Below are 18213 nucleotides of genomic sequence, written 5' to 3' on the forward strand. Positions count from 1 at the left end.
CTATGACAGGTCATTGAAAGTGACAGTAGGGAATATGAAAAGTGAAGAAAAGAGAGGTTTTTAAATGTTTGAAGATACTGAGCAAGGGGGGGGGGTAAATGGATTTATGACACTTTGAACAATGCCTGAAAAAAAATGAAAGACTAGATTCCAAGATTCAACCATAAGCCAAATATATATATGTATGTGTGTATGTATATATATATGCATATATAAAATATTATTTTAATATTTAAAATAACAAGTTTAATAAAATAAAATATTAAAATATTTAATATTTAAAATAACAATTTTAAATTGTTCCCTTTGCCTGAACTGCCTCAAAATCTTGATGACTTAGTCTCTAGCCACCTTCAGGTGTCCACTCAAATGATGCCTCATAAAAAGTCTTCCTTGGTGACTCGATATGAATCACCAAGGCCATGTCACTCTCTAGCCCTTACCCTGATATGTCTAAGGGACTTGTCACCTGCCACATTACACACACACACACACGCGCGCACACACACACACACACACACACACACACACACACACTGGTTTCTTGGTCTCTCCCGTCCACACTGTAGAACATAACCACCACGAAAGGAAGAGCTTTGTTTCAGGTTGTGGCCTATGTCCTGTGCTTGAGAGATTAATTAGAAAATCATGGGTGCTTAATAAAAGTCTGCCCAATGTGTCACCCATTTCTTAATACAAATACTAGTAAATATACATGTCCAGTATTTAAAGCGGTGTCTGACAGAGTGGGCCCAGTTAGCTATTTACAGAAGGAGGAGCAGTATTCCTCCCTCGATTCTTTCTGATGGTTTAGTAACAAAAGTCTTCTACCTAGTGAACTAGAAAACAGTGGGAACAGTTAGAAAAGGGGGTGCAGAGACAGTTCTGAGATCTAAGATTGATAATATTTATTTTATTGTGGGGCAACTGACAGATACTAAAGTGCTCCGTAGTACAGCATGGTCAAAAAACAAGCGTTCCTGGGACTAGGGAAGGAAAGCAAAGCTGTGACCAGGATAGTGGGGATGAAGACACTGCATAGGAGCCCAGGCCCAAGGTGCAGCTTGATAGTGAGCAGAAGTACAAGGCACGCCAATGATTTTGTCCACCTTCTTACCTAGATCAACCTTCACTTGGGCAGGCTCCAGGCTTTGAGACGTCAAAAACATGATGCCACCAGGCCTGTTGTAGAGAAAACAATCCACACTTACCTGAAGCAGGTGCACATGCATGCGTGCGTGTGTGTGTATTGCTGTGTTGTCTGTATATTTGGGGTAGCCAATTCTAAGGGGCTTTCCAAAAAAGGGAATCATGATGCTGATCCTCTTACTTCTGAAATGAGTTGAGGGAAGAGAAGATCCTGCATTTTTCATAAGACAACTAGAACCTCTCATCTGAATGACTGCACCGTGCAGGATGACCAGTTGTGCTAGCTTGCCCATGACTGAGGCGTTTCCAGGATGTGGGCCTCTCAGTGTGAGCTAAAACCAGTACTGGTTAGCCACCCTACCACGTTAATGCCTCCAAACTGGTCTGTGTTCATTCGCCTGCTGTTCACACTGAAACCAAAGCAATCTTTTCAAAACAAAAATCTGACCTTACCACCTCTGTAGCTAATCACCCAGTCAAAACCCTTCAATGCCTCTCTCTCTCTCTCTCTCTTAAAACAGATTTTAGCCCTTAATCTGGCCTCAAAGGCCCTATTGGATTGGACCTCCACATCTTCCAGCTTCATCTCAAGCAAGCCCTAGCCAGCTACCTGTCAGTGGCCCACATGTAGGCCACCCCCTCCCATGATAGAGGCTCCACACATGCTGTCTCCTCTGCACAGAGGTGACCCTCACCTCACTTCACGTGCTTCAGAGGAGTCTTTCCAGACTCCCCTCTTCTGAGCCCTTCCAGTGTCATGGCCACTGCTGCCAGGGCCCACCCCTGTCCTCTCAGCAGAGATCTGCACACCCCGAGAGCTGCTCGCTGAAAACATGTGTGACTTTCTGTCCGATGGCCTTTGTCCATGGGAGACCCTCCCCTATGCATAGGCTGGCACCAGAAGAGACGGGAGCGGTGGATGGGAGCCATATCAGCTAGGCTTCGGGGCCATGAAATAGAATCCAAACTTTTTTCTAAGTCCAAGGGGAAGCTACTTGAAGGTTTTAAGTTGGGGAGAGACATGATCTGATTACATTTTTCAAAGGTCACTCAGGCTGCTATACGGAAAATACACTGTGAAAGGGAGAGAATGGATCCAGATGGGAAGCTGGTGCAGTAGCCCAGATTATTTTTCTGGAAGGAATCGTCGTGGAAGTGGCTGTTTGTGGTACACCGGTTAGAGCCTTCAAGTTTCGGGTCAGCTCCAGAACAGCAGCCCACCTGAGAAATCCCTCTGAAGCCTGCTTCATTCATAGTGGTTCTTGGGAGAGGGTTAAAAATCTCACTCTTTGTGTGTATGAAGTAGGGATAAACATAGAGTACATAACAGATAGGCAATTCATCTGTGGTACTAACATTTCATGATGGGGAGGCAATTAGGGAAAAGTCTAAAGAGAGGGGCAACAAAAAAGAGATTGAGAAACACTGTTCTAGAATATCAGACAGACTGCAGGCTCCTTCTCAGAACCAACAAGGGCTCTGAAGCTGGCCTGGGATGGCCCCTGGCCTCCTGGACCAGGAGTCCTAAAGCCCCGTCACCTTACGTTTCCTCGGAGCTGTACGGACACAGATGAATTCACCTTCTCAGTGGGAAGATGGTCCAGTAAGATACGATAGTCTATTTGCAAGTCGGCCTTTATAAACACAGATACTCCTGTTTGGACACTGCCGAGATGTGCAAGCCAAGGAAGGAAGGTTCGGGAGTTAATTAGGGTAATGCAAATACGGTGCATCTCGGCAAGGTCTCCAGTCCTATGATCCATGTTTCTCTTTCTGCCACGATGCTGTCTATTTCTGACCTAATGAATTCCTATGCTTCTAGCAGAGCCCAAGCACAAATGTCTCCTCCCCTGAAAATCCGGGGGAAAAACTATTCCTTCCTTCGAGCATCCAGAGAACTTTGTAAAAATAGGGTTAACGGCTACTCTTTCTTGAGCACTGGTGGCAGGCATTATGTTACACATTTTACCTGAGTTACTTCATTCACCCTCTCTCTGTTAATCCCATTTTACAGATAGGAAGCTGAGGCTCAGAGAAGTAGCTTGCTCAACGTCAGATAGTGAAAAATTGATAGAGTGGAGATTCCACACCAAACAGCCCTTTAGCCTCTAGACGGTACACATACTATTGTACTTCTTACCCATGTATTATAAACAGTAGTTCACGTGCCTCTTTCCTCCATTATTTCCAACATAAATGACGCAGGCCAGGTGTCATGAAAAAAGAATGAACTTTACGGTCAAATCCTATCATATAACTTTGGGATATTATTTACTGAGACTTGGTTTCCTCATCTATAAAAAGAGACAATCAATGCCTACCTAATAGGTTTGTTGTTAAGATAAAATTAGATATAGCTTTAAAAAATGTTTTTTAAATTTTTTAATGTTTATTTATTTTTGAGAGAGCACAAGCAAGGGAGGGGCAGAGAGAGAGGCAGACACAGAATCTGAAGCAGGCTCCAGGCTCAGAGATGTCAGCACAGAGCCAGATGTGGGACTCTGTCCCACAAACTGTGAGATCATGACCTGAGCTGAAGTCAGACGCTCAACCGACTGAGCCACCCAGGCACCCCAGGTATAGCTTTCAATGCACTTACCCCAGTTTGCAGCACATAAAGTCCCACTTAATTAAACAAGTATTAATTGAGAGCCTATGCAATACCAGGCCTTATAATGGACACAGGGGATAAAGAAATAATTAAGCAGTTCTCATGGAGCTAACACACTAGGAATTTAATATATTTTGGTTGCTCTTGCTTCTTTAAAAAAATTTTTTTAAACGTTTATTTTTGAGACAGAGAGAGACAGAGCATAAATGGGGGAGGGTCAAAGAGAGAGGGAGACACAGAATCTGAAACAGGCTCCAGGCCCTGAGCTGTCAGCACAGAGCCCGACGCGGGGCTTGACCTCATGGACCATGAGATCATGATCTGAGCCCAAGTAGGACACTTAACCGACTAAACCACCCAGGAGCCCCGGTTGCTCTTGCTTCTTAAGGGCAGAGATTATATGTTATTTAGCATTGAGAGTTTAGACCTCAGCAATGTTTGACACCAAACAGGCACTCAACAATTTTTTCATGATGAATGATAGTGGTTTACACAGTTTTAGACCCTAAATATCAGAGATTATGAATGATTGTGTTAAGTTGGTGGGTTATTATTTTAACCAAAAATAAAGCACAAAGATATCACACCCAGAGCTGTATGCATTCGATTCATTTAAGCATAGAGCAACCACTAAACAATTCTCGAAATATATCTACACAGCAGAAGGGGACACATAACCTGAATAATGAAAAAATAATAAAACATTTAACAATATTCAGGAGGTGGTAAGAGGAAATGGAGAAGACGTTTCAAAAGTGTTAATCTTTCCAAAAAAGGAAGTCACTGTGGTGCCTGGCTGGCTCAGTTGGTAGAACATACAAATCATGGTCTCAGGATTGTGAGTTCAAGCCCTACGTTGGGTATAGAGATTACTTAAAAATAAAATCTTAAAAAAAAAAAAAAGTCGATTGATACTGTCTAAAGAAGTAAGTTCAGGGGCGCCTGGGTGGCTGAGTTGGTGAGGCATCTGACTTCGGTTCAGGTCATGATCTCCCTGTTCATGAGTTATAGCCCTGCATCAGGATCTGTGCTGATAGCTAGGAGCCTGGAGACTGCTTCAGATTCTATGTCTCCCTCTCTCTGCCCCTCCCCAATTCATGCGTGTGCACACGCACACGCACGCACACACACACACACACACACACACACTCTATCTCAAAAAAATAAACATTAAAAAAAGAACAAAGTTCATAAAAACAGCAATATAATTAATGACAGTGACTCCAGCTTTTTAATACTTTTCATGATACTTTAGCCATAAAGAGACTTTTTTCAGGAAATAATATATCTTGAAATGAGATACATTCATTTGATGTTAGACTAATTTCAATTCAATTTTTTTAATTGCTTGAAATTTTTTAAAAATAATTTTTGTTATAAATAGCATCTCTACTTATTTTTATAAAAGCACTTCTATCTAAATATCCATCCATATAGACAGGTAGATAGCTATAGATAGATGTATAAAATGATGTTCATCTAAGGTTAACAATGAGAACTGTAGTATTTGAGATGATTGTTTTTTAATTCTCATCTTTGTAACTTTTTGCCTTATTTGAATTCTTGATAATCAACATACATGATTTGTTTAAAGTGTTTCCCAAAAGTAGAGGGAATATGGAATACAAAATATAGTGGGAATATGGATCGTTGTTATTTCCTTCTTTGTACCTTTTTGTTTTTTTTTACATTTCCAGAAATGATTTTTAAAACGATTTTACCTCACACCCTACATTCATGATTATGTTTTTTTCAAGTTGGGCTCTAAAATAGACAGAAAATATGTTTTTACTTACTTCGCAAATGGTGTCTTTAAAATGACTTGAGAATCCAATTTGCAAAGCAAAAGAGACTGGATTCCTTTGAATGCTCTTTATAAAAGTCATAGCACATAGAGATCTAATGAATGGTTGTATGTATGCTTGCATTTCTTAAGGTTTTTACATGAAGAGTGAGAGATTATAAAAGGGATTATGAAAATCTTCATGTTGGACTACATCTGATGGGAGTCTTTACCAGGATTTCAAACTAAGTGGCTTTCCTTGTCCATTCTTGTTTAAGACGTGATTATTGAATGTCAGCATCTGCTTGCTGCGGTAAATGACAAACTAGAATAATCCAGTGCTTACCCTCTAATTAAGAATAATAATCTAAAATACACAAATGGTTACACGGTTGTTAAAAGGGACTGGCTAATGTGTGGTGTCTTGGGAAGTGGTGGATAAAACATCTGAACTGCCTGTTTCAGTCCCACAAAAGGTGCCACGGTAACATCTTTCTCATTTATAAAGGTCTGGGAAAAGAGTTGGGATTCTGACTTCTTCTGTAAAATAACTCAAGAAGTCTATTTGGGTTCATGTAGCCTAGAAATTCAGGGACACTGGAATTCAGCATTCCCTGGGTTTTGCATGATTACATTAATATTACAAAAATGTTTTCCATTCAGTGAACCACCTGGCTGTGAAGTCTTTAATCACTATCAGTACAGATTACAGTACAGTACAGATACAGTACAGATTTCTCTCTGTGAAAATGTCTTCTCTCAATGATAGGATATAGCCTGTGGGTGTTTTTGTTTTGTTTTGTTTTTTTCATACAAAGGAAAAAAAATCTGATAAAACAGTATTTTCGAAATGCCTTAACTCCTATTATATTCTGTCAAGTTGTGGGTTGGCATTTTTCTAGTCTAGGAGTTGACAAAATTCATAGGGAAAATTATGGAATCTTAGATTTAGAGACAACATAGAAATTATCCATTCTATCCCAATTCTGGATTTTCCCTTTCACTGTAACCTTTGTGAATGACCACTGTCCAGTCTCAACTTGAATTCTTCTATAGCAAACTGTTCTCTAGCCCACAAGGAAACCTCATGGCCTTAAGGCAGTGATAAGTGTAAAAAAAAAAATCCCTTATTCTGAGCCAAAATCCACTTCTTAATACCTTTCCATTGGTGTTTGTCCTTACTACCAGAGTTTGTAAACCCAACTCCTCTCCTGTCCAAGGGCCCTTTAAACACTTGAGACATCTCCTCATCCTGACAAAGTCACCCCAGTCTCTTTAGCAAGCCCTCAGATGGAAGCACTTCCATTCTCAAAAACCCCACACATCATCTGGCTGTTTGTTAGTGTGTTCACAGCCTTACTACAAAGCAGTGCCCACAGTTAAAAAAAAAAAAGTCCATGGGGCACCTGGGTGGCTCAGTCGGTTAAGCATCCAACTTCAGCTTGGGTCATGATCTCATGTTCATGGGTTTGAGCCCCACATCTGGCTCTGTGCTGACAGCTCAGAGCCTCAAGTCTGCTTCAGGTTCTGTGTCTCCCTCTCTCTCTGCCCCTCCCCTGCTCATGCTTCTCTCTCTCTCAAAATAAATAAATACACATTAAAAAAAAAAGTCCGCAAAAAAAAAATGCCGAAAGTTGTTCCAGAATCACAGACATAATTCTTGCAATGATCACTTTAAATCATTAGATGAACACATCTTAAATAGCTAGATTCTATCTACTATCTCTTCACCTATCTTGAGTTTCAATTTTCTCATCACCATGTGTTTCTGCCTTTGCAATCTTGAATTTCTTCTGGTTGCAAGCAACTGAACCTGATTTAGGCTACCTTAACAAAAATGGAGGCAGATCCAATTTCATGAAATTCGTGGGCAAATTCATGAAATCGAAGTAAGGGTGGAAAAGCCAAGAGCAGGAGGCAGAGTCTTCCAATGGCCTCTGGGACAGGGCTCAAAGGCCCTCCCCCTGGAGCACTTCTCTAGCTGTGACTTAACTCCACTGACTCTTAGTCACTGCCATCCTTCAGTCCTAAACTCTCATTCTTGGGTTATGGAATCTGATTGGCTGACCTTGGGTCAGATTTCTATCCCTGGTTTAAGTAACCCTGACCAGGTACATGTTCTTATGTATATGGAGCCCATACTTACATATTGGGGCCATTTTCAGAGAAAGGGAAACAGATGTGAATAAGACAGATATCTCAAATCACTGTATTTCTAAAAAAAGAATGATCAAAAACAATCCGGGGTTGCCTCAGTGGCTCATTTGGTAGAGCATCTGACTCTTGGTTTCAGCTCAGGTCATGATCCCAGGGTTGTGGGATCAAGACCAGCTTTAGGCTCCACACTGAACATGGGGCCTCTTAGGATTCTCTCTCTCTCTCTCTCTCTCTCTCTCAAAAAAAAAAAGGTAATTAATCTATTTCTTTTTATTTCTCCTGTTTTTTCCCCTTTTTCTTGAGTCCCAATAAGGTAGATATCATAAGTGGTGTTCATTGCATCAGGAGAGGTAGAAGGTAAAGAGAGAAAGAGAAATAGCCTGAGAATATTTCTGGATTTTGTTTTCCAAAATCCCAAATACTTAGAACATAGGGAATTTATTGAAGGAGGTAAAAAAGGAATAAAGTTTATGGACATAAAGAGCCTTGAAGCAACATGAAGAATTAGCTCCCTCCTGCTGTTGGAAAAGGAGGGAGGGAGGCTTATAAACCCAGGAGGAGGGAGGAGCCAGCCCTTGCTTTCTGGCATTGTCCCCAGAGAGGCTACAAGCCCCCAGAGCTGTGTGTGGTACATCTAGGTAGAAGGATGAGAGGATATGTCACCTAACTATTTCTGCGGCCCAAGGATGACCTGGATACCTGCAACTGAGCGAGTTATGTGAGCAGAAACACGGCACTACCATGTAACCTGTGTGGTCAGATGCGTCAAGGACCAGAGGGTTTCCCCCCGATGCTGCCCCACTGTGCCAACACCCTGGAGCCTTGATACAACTCTGGGGAATGGTGTGACCCTAAAAAGACCTGAGGGTAGGTCTTCTACCTTTCCAGAAGGAAGAGGCTTGAAACAAAACAGAGTATGATTTGAAAAAAGCAATTATGAGATGAGATACTTTTTAAATACTTGTGTTTGTAGATGGAGATTCTCACCGGCTGCACTTGCATAGAAAAGACAGCAAGCAAAATAAGAACAAAATAAGAATGGACTAGTTCTGCTTCCTCTCCCTCTGTGAATTTGACTTCATCCTTTCCAAGTAGCAAAATTTGTACATCAGTCTCCTGGTTGTAATATTAAAAGCCCTCTTTTATAAAAATTGGCTTAATTTTTTTTCTAGTTCTCTTCTTGTTGATGACCTTAGTTTTCCTGATGCGATTCCCCTGGGTCCACACCACCCTAGAGGTAAGTGTCTTAGACTTAAAATTCTACTATATGCCCCTCCTCCCTCTTTTGTGTATGTTGTCCTTGGATGTGGTTTGAGCACAAGATCCATATGCAACCACTCTAGAGCTTTCAGCCACCTTTACTTTTTGCTTTGTCAGGTGCCCAGTTTGTCACTATGATATCAGAATTGTCTTTATCTTTTTAAAAGTCTTTATTTTAGTAAGAACACTTGACATGAGATTCGTCCTTTTAACAACTTAAGTGTACAATCCAGTGCTATTGACTATAGATACAGAATGTTGTTGTTCTTATCAAATTCTGCACTGGTTCTAAAGTCTTAAAATCTAGCTAATAGTGAACAATTTGGCAGCTATTGTTTTCAGAAAAAATGGAAAAAAATAAAAATTAAAAAAAAAAAAGACCAAGTCCCCAAAACAGAGTCTGAGAGTTGACTGTCCTTTCATTTTTTTTATAGCTGGCAGGGCTGTTACTTCCTCAAGAGAAGTTGAATGATGTAATAAACAAAGCCCAGGGAGTCGGGTGACCTGGATCTATTCTTGGCTGTGCCACTGACCGTGAGTGACCTTGGGCAAGTCACTTTTTTGTCTCTCCATCTCAGTTTTCTCCACTGTACGACTAAAAAAAAATCTTGTCAACTATCTAGAGAATAATTTGGGCATAAGAACTATAGAGTAAGAAATAAGGTAATGTTCCTTAAGAAAACAGTAAGTTTGTTTTTTTTCCCCCTTCAATCTGCCAGTTTCCCTTATGACACTAGGGTATCATGGAGTTTCAGTTCTTCAAATAATCATGAAAATTAGAAGTGATCTATGTTTTCAGAGCTTAAAGGAAATCAGGACCAGCTTAAGACAAATCAGAAAGTGACTTTAATAGAAGGACAATACCCCCTATTATGTGTGATTATGTTCTACTCATATTTATTGTGATAGAGATTAGGTGGGTCAGAAAGAAGCCAGTTGTCTCCTGTGGGTAGAAGGTAGAGGATGCTACTGCAGAAACAGAGATAAAAGGAGATGAGGACATTGGCAAATGGGGACAGAACAGATGCCAATTCTGTAGATGAATTCCATTTTCTGCAGACCTGTGGGCTTTTAAAAAAATTATTTGCAAAGCTTTCCAAATATGATCCAGGCCTAGAAAATTTTCTAAAGTGGCTGTCTTTATCTAAAAAGAGAAAGGGTAATCATGTTAATGCCTAAAAAAAGCAACTCTTGCTTTTCACTAAATCCATACCCAGAATACTGCACTATATTTATGGTTTATCCTGCTTTGGAAGTTTAAAAAATTTCAAAGCCAGGAATGTTCTCTGTGGCTTACTAGGGCACAGACAGAGGGTAGAATGCAAACCCAACAGGTACAATAAATACCACCAAGATTCCATTTAAAGCCATACCTTTAAGTAACCATATTAACCTCTCTGATCCCTGAACTGCTCATCTATAGGAGAGATAAGATACCACTTACCTACTGCAAAGAGGTACCTACTGACAGCTTAGGTAACCAAGGGAAGGAGCTTAAATCTCCTGCATTAAGCATCGGAGAGGAAATACACTTGCTGCCTGCCCTTGGGATAGACTTTGAGGATATTTTACTCTAAGAAGAACATCAACAAGTTATATGGACTCCATGGTGTAAAGGTGAGAAATAGGCTTTATTAGTACTGGCAGGGTGAAGACCATGGGGATGGGCTTTCAATCAGTGAACGGAACAAAGCAGCAACATGAGCGCACCCTCTGGAAATGGTGATGAAGATTTTAGTTACTGCCTCCAGGGGCCCGAACACATAGATCGTTAAATGCTAGGACAGTAACTATAATTCTAAAATCCTTTCTCCGTCCTAACTCAGCCATCTTTACAACATCAAAGAGGAGAAAAGCTGCTCTGTAATACGGAAAGAAACCCAGACACCTGAAGGAGCTATCTTGGGGAGCATGAGACAGCACTGTCTCAGCGCCACTCAGAAGGGTTTCCTTTCTGCCACAGATGATACTATTCTTGCAGAGAATTTCATTGGAACTTCATTTGTGCCAATGTCAAGGTTTGGGAAACTTTTATGGTCTCCCCAAATTACCACGGTGAGTGGATCATCAGAGGGAGCTTCTCCTCAGAAGTAGAAAGGTTCCCCCTCTCTCTGAAACATCTGTATTTTTCCTTCCATGTGTCACAGGGGAAATCATCGGATAAAGCCTCTGAGCCTGCCTGAGTGTGGACAGATACTCATAGGGGCTAAACAGGGCAACAGTCCCTAAGAAGAGCAGCCATACACTGCTGTGTTGGGTGGATTATTAAACTTGTTCCTCACGTCATCTCCCATTCTCTGTTGCTTCCTTCACAGAAACATGTACTGGAGGGCTCCCCCTGGCATGTCAGCACCAGCACCTTGACAGTGGCAACATGACGGTATTTCCTGCCCTACTCTTTAGCCTTATCTGCCTTCCCCGGTCCACCCTCAGCCTGCATCCGCTACTTGTCCATTAACACCCAGATCCTGATGACCAACATGAATATTAAAAAGTCTTGCCTTATCCAACCTTTGTTGCTATATAAGGCCGCTCAGAAGGTTCACTGGAACACTCAGTGCCATCGCCAGAGACATTCAGACCACAAACCAGGAAATCAAAGCAGGATGCAAACCATCAGACTGCCACTGCCTGTCCTAACTCCACCACTGAAGGATGACATAAGCCCAACATTTAGAAATCTTATTAACCAAGTCTTCTCTGGACTCAAAAACTGGGCTTATAGTTTGTTCTAACCATTAACTTTTGTTTTTCTTTTGTCTCCACAGAAATGCCCCCTACTAAATGCCTGATTGCATACACCATACAGATGGCTGAGTTAGGCACCTGACCCCTACCTATACTACTGCCTCCTGAAATAACTGTTTAACTAGACTGACCTATTCCCAGAACAGAGAGACTGATTTAATGAGATGGGGCAATACATTTAAATTTGTGGGTTTTTTTTCTGCTTTCTCATCCTTGTTCCTTCTCTCTCTCTCTCTCTCTCTCTCTTTTTCTCTCTCTCTCTCTCCCTTTGTAGATCTCTTACCCTGCAAACCTGAATCTCTCTAGAACTATATACCAACTCGGCTATTGCTAAATGAAACTTCCTGAAAAAAATAGTGAAGTTTCAAAGGGCAGAATGAGAGATTTCAGAATATACTACCCAAAAATATGCCTCTTTGACATATGGGTGAGTTTGAGCTAACAGCCATTGAGATTCAGGAAGATGTAGTAAAAGCTATAACAAAAAAAGAAAAAAAAGAAAAAAGAAAGGAGCACAAGTTTACAAGTTTTCCTTTTGTAAATGAAATGTACATTATAAAGGAAATCTCGAGCGTCTGGGTGGCTCAGTCCCTTGAGTGTCCTGTCAGAGTTCAGCTCAGGTCATGATCTCAAGGTCAGTGAGTTCGAGCCCAAGTCAGGCTCTGTGCTGACAGCTCAGATCCTGGAGCCTGCTTCAGGTTCTGTGTCTCCCTCTCTCTCTGCCCCTCCCCCACTCACGCTCTGTTCTCTCTGTCTCTCAGAAATGAATAAACATTAAAAAAAAAAACATTAAAAAAATAAAGAAAATCTCCACTTGTAAAATGTGTCTCCTTCTCCCATGCCAGGAAGAGGAAAACTCTTAATAACTCTTCTTAATGGAGAAGGCACTGACTTAAATATGCATAACAAACCTTACTAGGTAACCCTTGTTTAACCATACTTTTCTTGGGCAACTTCCCATAACTTTCCTACCCCACCCAGAAACCCCAACTCCTATTCCTTTGGCCTAAGACGTTACGTATAAGCACATGTTCTCACCACCCCTTAGAGCTACTCATGTCTGGATACTCCCATGTGTAAGCATGATACACATGCTAATAAACTCTGTTTTTCTCTTGTTAAAAAAGAAAGTCCTGGGGAGACTACATGGCTCAGTCGGTTAAGCGTCCGACTTTGGCTCAGGTCATGATCTCACAGTTCGTGAGTTCAAGCCCCGCGTTGGGCTCTGTGCTGACACCTCAGAGCCTGGAGCCTCCTCCAGATTCTGTGTCCCCCTCTCTCTCTGCCCCTTCCCTGCTTGTGCTCTGTCTCTCTCTCTCTCTCTTTCAAAAATGAATAAACATTAAAAATTTTTTTTAAAAAAAGTAAGTCCTGCCTATCTCGAAAATATCCCCTACAATAGCCTGTGACTCAGAAGACCAAGGTAAAAAAGTGCTTAATTTGAATGATGTTCATCTTTAATAATGATTTGTGACACTTCAGAAAGGAGAAATAGGTATAGCCCTAATAAGATGGAACACAATTCAGGTCAGTTTTGATTAAAGTAAGGAACTAGATGAACTAGCTTTAACAAAACAAAACACACAAGAACAAGATCAAAAAACCTATCCGGTAGGCCGCTTCCTGCAGAGGTGAATTACAGAGGTCATTTCAAGGTTAGTTGGCTCAAAGGAAAGACCGATGCGTCTTCTACCCCTCTCCCCAGCCTCATATGTATACTACGGCATCATATTTTCAAAGCCTAAATGCAAAATACACATTATTCAGGGGCATATTTTACATGTAGCCAGAAAACTTGAGAAACCTAAGTGGGAGGGAATGGTCCCTTTCCTACAGACTTGTTTTTATACGTTGACAAGTTAAGGAGGTTCACAGCCTTCTTTCCATCCTTCCCACTTTAGTAATTATTAGGTTACGGGACATACAGATGACTGCTTTGTCAGCACTTCCCCTCAGATGTTAAACACAGGGATGTTTCAATTCCCTCACAAGGCCAGCCTGTTGGTGCAAGCTCATATTTACTCCATGAGGATACAATTCCCATGGTTTAGCATCTCTACAAGATCAAGCAAATCAGATTAATGGCTGTAACTCTGTCAACACACAGGCTGGGACCTGCTGAGAATAAAGCTGATTTTTAACACAGAGACTATGCACCTCTAAAAATAATGGCTCCTGTTAAAACAAAGCCCCAACAAGAGAGTATGAGTAACCCCCAAACATGATCTACCAAGACTGGAATCACTGTATATTATTAAGTATCTCTGGCGAATTTTCACAATTATGCAAATAAGGTTTTAATTAAAAAAAAATGTTAAAGTCAAAATCATCTAAAATGCATTAATGCCTGGGATCACATGCTCAAGTCCAAAGCTTTAACATAAAACTAGACTTTGAATCACCATACATGAGGTAGGAAAGAAGGGTTCCTGAGTCCTTATCATCACATCAAGCTCCAGCCTGCTCCCATTTCTCTTCCTTTGGGGACAATTCTACCAATTTTTTTGTTGAGAGGGAAGAAGACTAGGATGTGAGATCCACTCCCAGACAATGACAGGACTCACAGGACGCTATTCCTTAGCAAACACATTCCACCTAGGCGGGGTTAAGCCTGTGACCGAGTACTAATCCATCATGGTTCTTCTGGAGGTTCTTCTGTGGAGCTAGAGGAAACATGAGCCACCTAGCTTATGGAGCTAGATGGATGTGAACCTACAGCCTAAGAAGACACTGAGAGGATAGCATCTGTGGTAGGAAATAATAAGGCTAGGGGCACGCTTAGTCAGTTAAGTATTTAACTTTGGCACCAGTCATGATCTCACAGTTTATGAGTTCAAGCCCCACATCATACTCTGGGTTGACAGCACAGAGCCTGCTTAGGATTCTCTCTCTCTCTCTCTCTCTCTCTCTCTCTCTCTCTCTCTCCCTGCCCCTCCCCCACTCGTGTTTTCTCTCTCTTTCAAAATAAATAAATAAACTTAAGAAAAAAGAAGAGGAAATAATAAGGCCAAAAAAAAAAAAAAAGAGCAGAATTGAAAGAGATAGAAACAAAGACACAGAAATCAAGCTAGCAAACCAGAAAAAATTCTCAATCTCAGAACTATCTTTCTCATGAAGACATTATAGTGTGATCATGGCTTGGTTATGTTAGTCAAAAATGCTCATTTTTGCTTATGACTGTTTCTGCTAGGTTTCTATCCCATACAACGAAAAGGATCCTGATACAACTGACAGTATGTCATTCTTAGAGAAGAAAAATATTGTAAAACACAGGTTCTCCCATGCTAGTAAGTTAGATTTTCTTCAATTCCCAGGGATATTTGAAGAAAAGCAGTTTTTGCTTCTCCTGGGCAGAAGCCAGTGCATTCACTAGTGATTCTGTAAAAAGCACAATTTAGCAAGTCAGGGCATTGAACAGCCAAGGAGAAAGGAGCAGCCTAGGACAAGCCCAGAGGCCCAGAAACCTTCACTAAAGCTGCATCTCGAATGCATCTTAAAAGAGCTTGCTAAGCATTTGTGCAAGCTGGTGAGAGAAATGTCTGTCCAAACACAAGTGGCTTCAATCAGTGCCATCCCTTTAACATGGAGTCCTAAGAGGAACCTCAAAGCTGCCATCTCCCATTAGCATCAGTTTTAAGAACTAAAAGTAAAAAGCCACGGGGGGGATGCATGTTTAGGGACAGAACACTAGCCTTTATTATCCTTGTTGGCAAGTATTATCAAGAATGATTACCAGTCATTCCTCACTTACTATGTACCAGGAACTACTAAGCATTTAACTATACTCTCTCATTTAATCCTTACAACTTCCTCTATGGGGCCGGAAATATTACCCCCATTTTACAAATAAGAAACTAAAGTTCAAGGGAATAAATGACTTGCCAAAATCACTCAGCTAGTAAGTAGTTCATCCAGGATTGGAATTCATATGACAGGTTTATGGATTTAACCATTATGATATACTGTCTTCCAACTTTTATTCATTGTTTCCCTCCAGTGAGGTCACTGCTCCTTCCACCCTGCAGTATATCTAAAGGCATTGAATTCATTGGTCCTACTATGGGGCTATAACCACAGGTGAGAGAAAGGAGACTGGTTAGATATGTCTGACCAAGACCTGGGACTTATAAACACTTTTAAAGCAATATTTTCCACAATGACAGTTAATCTGGTATGCAACTCTCAGTTGCACTGTTTTCCCCTCCTGAAAAAGGTTTAATAAATCTGAGCATCAAGTGATCTTGTACTAAGCCCTGAAAAGCTAAGCAATGGCTGCTGAATCCCAATCCTGTGGTCATAAGACGCTACCTGCTATAGACAACATAATTCTCTCTCCCAGGAACTTAGATCCCCCAAGGCAGCATAGCACATGACGCATATGCCCACAAGGATGGTGCTTTGGTACAGCTGGAGCCACTGTGGAAGAAAGTCAGAGCTAATCTAGTTCATCCGGTCTTAAAGGCTTGGGTCTAGACATTCCCTTCTCCGTGGCTGAAGCACCCGTATTACATAGGCCTCTATCCCAGGTCCTGGACTCTGCATTCAGTCCATCAGATTGTGTGATTGCCAATGTCAAACTCTCCATAGTCAGCAAACAGCAGTGTGGATGATTAAAGCAAAGGGTTTTCTGTGGCAATCTCAACGGCAAATAGGGATAAGGAAACTCTCCCCATTCATACCCCACTCCCAGCTACTTGGCCTTGAGTTAAATGAAGACTTGGCTCTGGCCTTAGGGGGCAAGGACACTGCTTGTATTTGGGGGAGTCAGCACTTACATGCCTGAACAGAGCCTGCCTTTGCAGAACTTGAAGGGTTCTGATGGAGGAAAAGAAATGTTGACGGTGATGGTCGTGATGATGATGTTCGTGAAAGAAGAAAACGGTGATGGTGAATGTCACCTATAAATATAAGCACAAAGCACCAACAGATATCCTTCTAGTCATTGCCAATCATCATCCTGAAGCAGGTAACGTTCCCAAATCAACCCCACTAAGGTATTCCCCTTGTGAACTAAACACATCCAGCTTCAAAATGAAGCGTTGCACCCCTCCCTTCCACGCCCGCCCTTGCACCCTTCCTGTGCCAAGCTGGAAAGGAGACTGCACACGGGCGCTGGGACCTGAGAGTTAACGACAGTTCTGTAGTGAGGAGCGTTAGGGTGACCCGGGGAGCCCCGCTAACAGACTTTGGCACCGCTTGGTTGGGGAGCTTGAGAAACGGACGCAGAAGGGGAGGAAAGGAAGGTAACGGGGCAAAACGGATTCGATGCCTCTTTCCGAGAGCCCTGAGGCCCCGAGAGGCGGAACACACAGCCTGTGGTCGGGAGGGAGAAGAGGTGGAGCAGACCGCCAGCAGGACAGACAAGGCTCTCTTTACCTGACCAAGTGCAGCAGCCAGCCGTAGCGGCTGCAGCGAGGATGCTGCGCTGGAGTCCAGAGCCAGAGCCCAAAGCCACCGCTGCACCAGCCTCGGCCGAGGCCCCGCCCCGGCCCCGCCCCCAGCCCAGAGGCCCCGCCTCCCTAGCACGCGCCGGCTCGGCCGGCTGTTTGGGGGAGGTGAGCCGTGGACTGATAGGCAGGGTTGATGGCCAATGGAAACGTGCAGCGGCGCCCGGGGTGGGCAGATGGCAAGGAGGAGCGGGAAGGGACGGGGCCCAATCAGCAGCGGAGCCGCTGGGCCTGGCTAGGGCGCGGTGAGGTTATTGGGCAACTCAAGCCCGGGCGGCTGGGTTGGAGGCCGTGTTGTTAGGATAGGTCAAAGGTGAACAGCGAGGGCAATAGCCAATCCCTCGGCTCCTTGCCCCCAGCTCGCCGGCGCCCGGGCCCCCTCAAAGCGCACGCTCTGGGCTGGTCGCAGCGATTGGGGGAAGGGAGCAGGTGTATGACTCTCACCGTTCCTGAGGTTCCACGCCACGGAGATCCCGCGAGGCTTTGCCGCTCCAGTGGTCTGGTCATCGCTCCCTGCCCCTGCACCCCCAGCCTAGCCATTCTCGGTAATAAGTGCTTAAAGGAGCAAAGGAGGAAAATTCAAGAAATGGGATCCTCATGTAAATGCAAAACCCTTGTGTTAGTCTCTCCCATGCCCCAAGTAGGCCTCCAAATGGCCCTTTAACCAGAATCACTGTTAGATAAATACTTTGACTACTTGTAATTAAGAGCCAAATAAGTTCGGGCAAAGATAAAAAATGAAGTAGGGCCTCGACGGTCCGGGAAAGGAGAACCGAGTAGGAGGGCAACAGGATTGGACCTCACAATGAAGGCTGCCCACTTGCTGGAAAACCACAGTTCAAGATCACTACCGTTCCTATGCTGGTGAGTCAGTGTCCATTTGAAGTCAAGGCCAAACTATTTTGCCCCTGAATAAGTGTAATCATTACTGGGACGAACTGCCTCCAAACCTCTCATAACAGGATTTGAGGTCTTAATGATACGGTGATTTGGTCTTTGATTTGAGTGCCATTTCCATCTGTTCCAAATGGGTAGGCAAACAAGGGCATTGCCTTTAA

General features: G+C 42.6%; 1 protein-coding gene across 3 annotated transcripts in view; it reads right to left on the bottom strand.

Annotated features, from left to right (window-relative positions):
- The window catches only part of FMN1 (formin 1), a 428640-nt gene extending 411434 nt beyond the window's left edge, over positions 1-17206 (bottom strand). For 2 of the 3 annotated variants that reach the window (XM_027066879.2, XM_027066877.2), the window contains exons 1-2: positions 17085-17206; positions 16484-16606 (exon numbers count right to left, since the gene is read on the bottom strand). The gene's annotated coding sequence lies outside the window, so the exon portion shown is untranslated. Of the gene's footprint in view, positions 1-1117; positions 1183-16483; positions 16607-17084 lie in introns of all 3 variants that reach the window. The other variant, XM_053224212.1, reaches the window with a different exon arrangement.
- Positions 17207-18213: the final 1007 nt, after the last annotated feature.

This window comes from Acinonyx jubatus, chromosome B3, assembly GCF_027475565.1.
Source record: "Acinonyx jubatus isolate Ajub_Pintada_27869175 chromosome B3, VMU_Ajub_asm_v1.0, whole genome shotgun sequence".
Lineage (NCBI taxonomy): Eukaryota > Metazoa > Chordata > Mammalia > Carnivora > Felidae > Acinonyx > Acinonyx jubatus.